This window comes from Tupaia chinensis, unplaced genomic scaffold (assembly GCF_000334495.1).
Source record: "Tupaia chinensis unplaced genomic scaffold, TupChi_1.0 Scaffold000095_1, whole genome shotgun sequence".
Taxonomy (NCBI): Eukaryota; Metazoa; Chordata; class Mammalia; order Scandentia; family Tupaiidae; genus Tupaia; species Tupaia belangeri.
In genome coordinates, this window is record NW_006159557.1 from 558257 (window position 1) to 566727 (window position 8471).

At 43.2% G+C, this 8471-nt stretch overlaps 1 protein-coding gene across 1 annotated transcript in view; it reads right to left on the reverse strand.

Annotated features, from left to right (window-relative positions):
* FAM124B (family with sequence similarity 124 member B) overlaps window positions 1–8471 on the reverse strand; it is a 21599-nt gene that overhangs the window by 1107 nt on the left and 12021 nt on the right. The window lies entirely within an intron of this gene.

Here is an 8471-nt window from a genome sequence, read left to right on the forward strand (position 1 = left end):
TCCCCAAGGTGGTTGAATCGAGTAAAAGTGGCAAGTACCACCTACTTATAAGGGAAATAATCGGCATCAGCTCAAACGTCTCTGCCTTGAACTCCCTAAATTAAGTTTTCAACAAGAGTAAGACTGAGTATCAAATGGCTACCTGACACCACCGCCACACACATCCACGTGTTCAAACAGCATGAAGACGTTCTCAGATGTTATTCAGTGACCTCGGTCAATGTCAGAAATGTATTCCCAGGTTTAGCTCTCAGAAGGGGTTGGCTCTGGGGAGATCTCGTTGCTATGAAAGGAAGAACAAGAGCAGCTTCCTGCACTCCTCTGCACATACCCATCATCCTCTCTGCTCCCGTCCAACGTGCTATAGGCCTAGGCTTTTGGACTTTCCTGTCACCCTCTCTTGTCTTTATAGAATCACCCAGTTTCATGTATTGTTAGCAACACAATAACAGACTACGACACATACAGTAAGTGCTTGCTTGTGTGGATAAAACATATGTTCTCCTTACAATTTCCTGACAGGCGTGGTGAGGTGACTATTGCCACGCTGCAAAAACAAACAAAAATGGGATTTCCATTGATTCTCCTAGAATAAGAGTTGGCACATACTTTCTGTGAAGGGCTACATAGTAAACATCTGCGGCTTTGTCAACCGTGTGGTCTTTATCCTGACGACTCCGCTTTGCCACAAAGCAACCACAGACAAACCGAAGTGAAGGGGGTGGCTGTGTTTCAGTGAAACTCTGAATACTGAAATTTGAATCTCACATAATTTTCATGTATCATAAGTTCCTTTTTCCAACCACTTAAAAATAGACAACTATTATTAGGCCCAGGGACCACAATTGACCAAACCCTGCCCTAGATCAACGATTCTCATCCTCTCTCTCTTTCTCTTTATTTTTTAAGGATAAGAAATTTCACTTCAAATAGTATCTTACCTGGAAGCCCAAAATGTGAACAATCTAATTAGAGTAGCCTCTGTCCATTCACAGGGGATCCCCTGCCTCCTAGTCCTCTCTTGGTCCTCCCCCCGCAATAGCTTCTGACTCCCCCCCTTCTTACCAGGTCCCTAGAGCTTCTCAGACACAGTTTGAAAATCATGATTGCAAGGTCTCTAAATTCTACTTCTTGGGAAAGCCAGTACCCTAGAGGGCTCCATGTACCTGAAACCCACTCACTGATATGCTTTCCCTGCTCCATGCCTCTGCACGGTGTGCCAGCTTGCACTGAGCAGAGCTTCGGCTGGCATCCGAGCCTCTCCAGCGAGGACACTGCCAAACATACACCAACTGCACCGCAGATGTGCCCTTCTTGCAACCCATAGGAGAAAGTTCTGTTCCTAAATATTGTTGTACACAGGAACTATCTAGACATGGTTTAAAAATACTGACGCCTGGGGCCAGCAGATGGTGTAATGTTTATGTCCCTGGACTCCCATGTAGTCGATTACAGTTCAAGTCCTGGACCCAGCAGCTTAAAACCCATGCCAGGCACATGTGCACGCATACCCAAAATCCCAAGAGGAGAATGGAGGAGAAGGGATTGCAGTGTGGCCAACGGTGATCTCTCACTTTCTGTCTCTCTGTCTTTCTCTGTCTCTCTGGTGAGTGCACGTGCCCTATAACAAAAATCTCTCTCTAAAAACAAACAAACAAAAAAAGAAACACTGGTGCCTGGCTCTCACCCCAGGCAGTGGAGTAAACTCTGGGCATCAGGAGTTTTGAAATATCCCAGGGTGGTACCATGCACAACACCATCTGGGAGCCACTGCCACAGACCTGGACGAGCTGTGCCTCGCAGACCTATCCGGTGGCACCATGGCTCCTGATCACGTAAAGCGGCCTGCTCCACATCTCCGGCGGTTCCTTCTCCTGACTTCATTTTGCTGTCAGCCCCCCTTTACCATCTTTTCCTCCTGGAGAATCATTGGACATGATATTGTACTTTTTCGTTCAGCTCAACAGAGTCTTTTTCTTCTAGAAATGGAAACTGGCATGTTTATTTCCATATTCAGAAATTGATATCAAGCTACCTAGTTTGGAAAAGTCTGTAAGGTGGACTCTGGGGCTCATACTCTATTTTGTAGCAACCGTGAACATAAAGGGAAGCCTGGGGCCAGCCTACAACCCAGCAGTTAAGGTGGGAGATCTCACATGGCTAATTGATCAGTTTGAATACCAGACTCGGTGGCTTGAAAAACACTGTAGGTAAATGTACATGCTTGCCCAGAATTCCAAAAGAGAGAATGGGGGTCAGCACAGCAGTTAAGGCACTAGACTACCACATGGTCGGCTGTGGTTCAAGTCCCAAACACAGCAGTTTAAAATTCGTGCCAGGTGTGTGTGCATGTGTGCCCAAAATCCCACAAAAGGAGAATAGAGAAGGAGTTGTGGTGTGGTCATCCCCCTGAGGAGTGATTTCTCTCTTTCTGTTTCTCAAGTCTCTCTCCATCTCTCCAGGGAGTGCATGCACTCTATTGAAAAAAGTTTCTCTCTTAAAAAAACAAATAAAATAAAAGAAGAAGAAGAATAGAGGATGGAAGGATGGAGGAGAGGGGATTGTGGTGGGTGTAATCATGCCTCGTGGGAAGTGATCTCTCATTGTCTCTTTCTCTCTGTGTCTTTCTCTGGAGAGCCCATGGACCCTCTGGCAAACAAAAATGGAAAAAAAAAAAAAAAAGAAAGAAAGAAAGAAAGAGAAGCCTGAATAAGTTCTTTTACCTTTCTAATAAATCAGTCTCAGATTCAGCCACAGCCAGCGCTGAGCCTTTCAGGGCAGCCAGGATGTGTCTCCTGAGCCACTGGAGTCAGTGGGTCCGCTGGACCAGCTCTGTGCACCCGTCTGCTCAACCACGATTACCCAGTCCATAGCCTTCCCCAGACCTGGTCTCAAAATATTCCACCTCGGAAAAGTTCCACTTAAACCTCGCTCTCTCCGGCCATGGCTCCAGCACTCAATTCTCCCAGCACAACTGCTCTTCGACGTGGGCACCTCCTCCCCTACTTTCTCCCTCTCAGTCCCTGCCTATCTTCATGGCCTTCCATAGCCAAATGGAGTCCAGTGACCCTCACATGGCCCCTGCCTCCAACTCCCCTGTACTACTTGTTTTCTGCCATAGTCTCCTTCCAAATCTCCTACTCCTGGATCAATTTTCTTGTCTCTGTTTTTTAACTTGTGCCCAAGATACTGAAGAAAAGCAAATGAACACAAAGACTGGTTCTCCTGTGAGTGCTGGCTCCCAACTCCACCCAGTTACCTGCCGGTCCTCCCAGCTCCTCTCTCCATTCCCCGCAGCAGCTGATCAAGCAATCTGAACTGTCCTGAAGCCTTCAGTGCATGACCTCCCTACCACTTTCTCATCAGGTGGCCTTGTTATACAGATTACAGCACATGCTCTTCATTAGTTAGTAGCTCTCTCAGTTTCTCACTTCCAAATTTCCCAGCAACTTTGTCCATCTTCTCCACAATTAAAGTGACCAGTCCCTTGGTGGACTGTAGCTTCCATCACCTCCTGCCTACTTGGTGACCCCAACCTATCCGTCAATCATTTTATCATCATATACACTCAATCAATATTGACATTTCTGTCCCTCCCTGCATCACTTTCTCCCTTCCTCTTCCCCTCTTCTTCTTCTTCTTTTTTTTTTTTTTTGGAGAGGTTTTGGCTATAGGGCGCATGTGTGTGCCAGAGAAACAGAGAGAGCCATAGAGACAGAAAGCGAGAACTCACCTCCCAGAGGGGATGGTCACGCCGCAATCCCTTCTCCTCCATTCTCCTCTCCGGATCTTGGGCACACACGCACACGCACCCGCGCCCGGCTTGAGTTTTAAGCCACCGGGTCCGGGACGCAAACCGCGGTCGACTACGTGGGAGTCCAGCGACACAGCCATTACGCTAACTGCTGGTTCCCCTCTTCCCCTCTTCTTACCCTACTTCTTTCCAACATAAATTAAACTTTTAAAAGTCTTTCTACCCTCCTTTTCCCTCCAGCTTTTTCTCTCCTCCCCATCATAGTCAAATATCTTTATAAAATTTGTCTGCATTTATTCTTTCCACTCGCCTCCCCTTATGTCCTCTACCCATGGTGTTGACCTTCCTGCCTACCTCTCCATTGGCATTCCTCTTACCGAGGTCGTCTGTAGCCTCATTGTCATTCATTTGTTTCTTGTTCATTTGTTTGGGGAGGTTTTGTTTTGTTTTGCTTTTGAGCTCTTGGTAGATTTTACTTTGAAGTCTTTACTTTTTACCCTAGAAGTCTTCTCTATGCCAATACGTTCTTCTGGATTTTCTACTTCTTTTCCTCTGTCTCTTCTTGGTTTCCATTAAAGAAGACACTACTTATTTAATTCACTTAGTAACATAATTCTTGAGAGCTGATCAAACCCTCTTCTCACTCTACACACATTTCCAGAGCAATCTCATGGGCACTGATGCTTTGCAAGTTATCTACATAATGAAGGCTCCCAAAAGCACAACTACAGCTCAAATCTGTCTCTTAAGCTTCATTCCTATCTACCCAGCTGCCTTCCAGGTACCAGTCCATCAAACTCATCGTGCCCTAAATCATGTGGACCACTGAACTCATCTTTTTCTTCACACCAAATCAGTTGTGCTTATTTTTCCCTCTCTTAGAGGATGGCATTGTTACCCCATGTTACCCAAGCAAGAGCATCTGTCTTTCTTTATATCCCACATAAACCTGTCACCCATTCCTATGGACCCTGCTTCCTGAAGATCTCTCAGATCTTTTCTCTCTGTTCTCATTACTGCTAACCATAGAGCAGGTTGTTCATATCCTTTATCTGAATCACCCCAACAATCATCTACTGAGACACCCAGTGGATGCTCTTAGCTCCCGTTAACTCATTCTTTATTCCACTAGCAAAGGGGCTTTAAAAGCAATTTGATCATGTCACCATCCTGCTTCAATGGCTCCCTCCTCTTAAGACAAAAATCTATGCTCTTGAATAAGGCCTACATCACCTACATAATCTGCTCCTTCTTACCCTAATATGATCATTTAACACTTTCTTCATTTTAACCTTGTTTCAATTCCTTGAACATGATTTGTTCTTTCCTAATGCCAGACTTTGTCCTCATTTTTTCTGTGTCTGAGATGGCCTTCTCTAGGTCTTTTCTCCCTGAAAATTCCTACTTACTATTAACACCATGTCTACACATCATTTCCTCTTAGATGTCCTCTCAATATCACCAAATCTGAGTTAAGTGCCCTTTAAAGATAGACTCGACTACCTTTGACCTGTGGGACGTTAGGTTACTTACTATTTATGTGTCTCAGTCTCCTCATTTGTAAAAGAATATAATAGTAAGTGCCAACATAACAAGGTTGCTGTGAAGAGTAAGTTAAAAACAATGCCTGGGACATGGCTATTGTTATACATGGACTGATAACTATTGTCACCCTGATGGTATTACTAGCTCTCACAGCTAGTAACACTTCCACTTCCCAAAACAGTACCTTCCACACTGTTTCGCTCTTTGCTGTTGACTCTCTGTGCCTTCCCCTAGACACTGCCATCTGGAGCAGAGCAGCAGGGACTGTTTACATCTCCTCATCCTTATATCTCCGTACCAAGTGCAGCACCCAACATCTGGTAAGTAATCGCTAAATATCTGTTGGACAGAAAAATAAAGCTAACACTTAGCACAATATAAATCCTTGAGCATAGTAACAGATGGAAATGTAGCATCCATAAATTAGGTCCTTAATTATTTTATATTAAGTAGACATAAAGTCTTGTGTAGAAAACTCAAAATGGCTTTTATTATTATGGCTGGATATTTTTGCAATGTTCTTAGGAGAGGAAACTATCATTTATTGGAAAAGAGAAGTATACACTCCTTAGACCATATGGCAAAAATGAGTTGCAACATTATTAGCATAGAAATGCAGATGTGTGTGGTTGGAATGAGGAATCTCCAGGAGAAAGACAATGCGGAGGGATTGAGATGAATCCCCTGAGGAGGAATAAAGCTCCTTTTGCCAAAAACCAAAATGAAATGCATTTGTAGGAATTCTGATCCTGTAGGACTTACTTATCTTTTTAGGAAACATGTGAACAGTGTTACAAATTGACAGCTAGATTCTTTTCAAGTTTGGGGAACATTATCAACTATCGTGATGAACAGGAAGATCATTTATCACTCGTCTGACTCTATATCCTTGAAAAACAAGAAAAAAAAATCTGGAAAATGACTAGCCTGGTAAGGGGCAGACTCACATCGTGAAGAGAAAATAAGATTGTTTCCTATTAATAGTGATTCCAAGAAGATAACAAGAGAGAATTTCTCCAACACTGGGAAAAAATGATTACATGGAAACAAGTTACATGGGTAATTAGAAAAATAAAGAAAAACAAGACAATACCAGACTCACTCAAGAGTTAAAATCAGTCTTTTCCAACTATCTGATTTTTTAAATAATTATTTTAATCATTTGACCAAAACCTCCTGAGAAAAGCCTCTTTCAGTGGCACCTTAAGCCAAAGTACAGAGTGAGGTATAGAAGTTAAGAGTGTGTGGGTGTGTCCAGTTTGGGGGGTACGTAGGGGGTGGGGAAGAGTGAGAAGGAAATGAGAGGAATGAAGAGGGAGTAATAGAGTCCTCGTGAGTGTAGCTAAGAGACAAAGAATGAGAAAAAAGAGCCCTACAGAAATGCTAGAGACGAAATTAGATTACTTCCAGAGAGAGTATGTTCTTTTATTTTAAATGGCAATAAAGAACATAAAGATGGACATAGCTAAGTATCTGTTGATAAAATGAAATGAAACACATGATTGCTTATGCCAAACTAGCTTCTAGAGCATATATATATATATATATATATATATTTCTTGCTTGCTTGCTTGCTTTTTTTTCCTACAGGGCATATGTGCTTGTGGTGAGACACTGAGGGAAAGTGAGAAATCACCCCCCAGCCAGGATAGCCATGTCTCAATCCCTTCCCTTCCACGCTCCTCTCAGGAGTTTGGGCACATACACACTTGTGCCCGGAGTGATTTTCAAGCCACCAAATCCAAGCTGGCCAGGTGGAATCTAACGCCTTAAACTCCACATCACCTGCTGGCTCTCTTTTTAATTTTTTTTTTTTTAATTTTTAAAAAATTTAGAAAGGCAAACCTATTTCCTGAAAACAAGCAGCCAACCAATCCACACATCTTCCAGAAGCAATTCTCTGCCATGTTCCACTGGAACAAACATTCACCATAAAATACTGAGAAGAGGGAACATCATGAAGTCCACAGTAAATGATACCAGGATGGGAAAAGACACAATCAGCTATGTGTGACGAGGATTTAAGTGTAGTGTTCTAGTTAGGAGTGGAGGTGATAGTGCCCTTGAGCTTCACAGGAGATTTCCATGTGGAAGTGCAATTCCATCAGGGCCTTAAAGGTGGATAACTGAAGGGGAATGAAAAAGATCCTTGGATAACATCCAGCTCAGACAACACATGGATGCAAATATACATACAACAGCATAATATTCCGTCATAAAAAGGAATACAATTATTTTAAATGCTAAAACATGGATACTTTTGGGACCAGCAGTTAGCGTAATGGCTATGTCGCTGGACTCCCACATAGTCGACCGCGGTTCGAGTCCCGGACCCGGTGGCTTAAACTCATGCCGGGCACGTGTGCGTGCGTGCCCAAGATCCCGAGAGGAGAATGGAGGAGAAGGGATTGCGGCGTGGCCATCCCCCCTGGCGGGGGGGGGATTTCTCGCTTTCTGTCTCTGTCTCTCTGATGAGCACACATGCCCTATGGCAAAAAAAAAAATCTCCAAAAAAACAAAAAAATTGAATACTTTTTATTTCCCCGCCATGAGGGAGTGCACTCTCTGGAGAGAGACAGAGATTGACAGTGAGAGGGAAAGTGAGAAATCACCCCCCAAGGAGAGGGCCAGACCCCTCTCCTCCATTCTCCTCCTGGGATTTTGGGCATGCATGCATACATGTTGGGCACGATTTTTTTTTTAATTTTTTTTATTATCATCATAATCTTCTTTATATTACATTGGATTACATATAACTTTACAGTGTATTACATTGTTTTTTCAAAAGGGAACGTCATGCATGTCAGTCAGTACAGAGACATTAATCTCCCCGCTTCAACATTCAATATCTTTTCTGTTTTCCCCAATCATTATTTTATTTTTCTAATTATTTTTTAAAACAGTCCATCGCTATTTCTCATTTTGCTTGTAAAAATACTTTGCCCATCATGAAATACTTCTCAGACCAATCCAGTTGAGAATACTATACATGTCATCATCAACAGGTAATAAGCCATATCTGTTTCTCACTAACGTCCTGCCTCTCTATTGTTCACTTGCTATCTTTCTCTATCCTCTTCTCTTCACTTACCCCATTCCACACTGTCCTATTCTCATTAAGTACCTTCACTGCTTTTATGTCCTCCGATTTTTTGCTCTCTATCATAGAGTG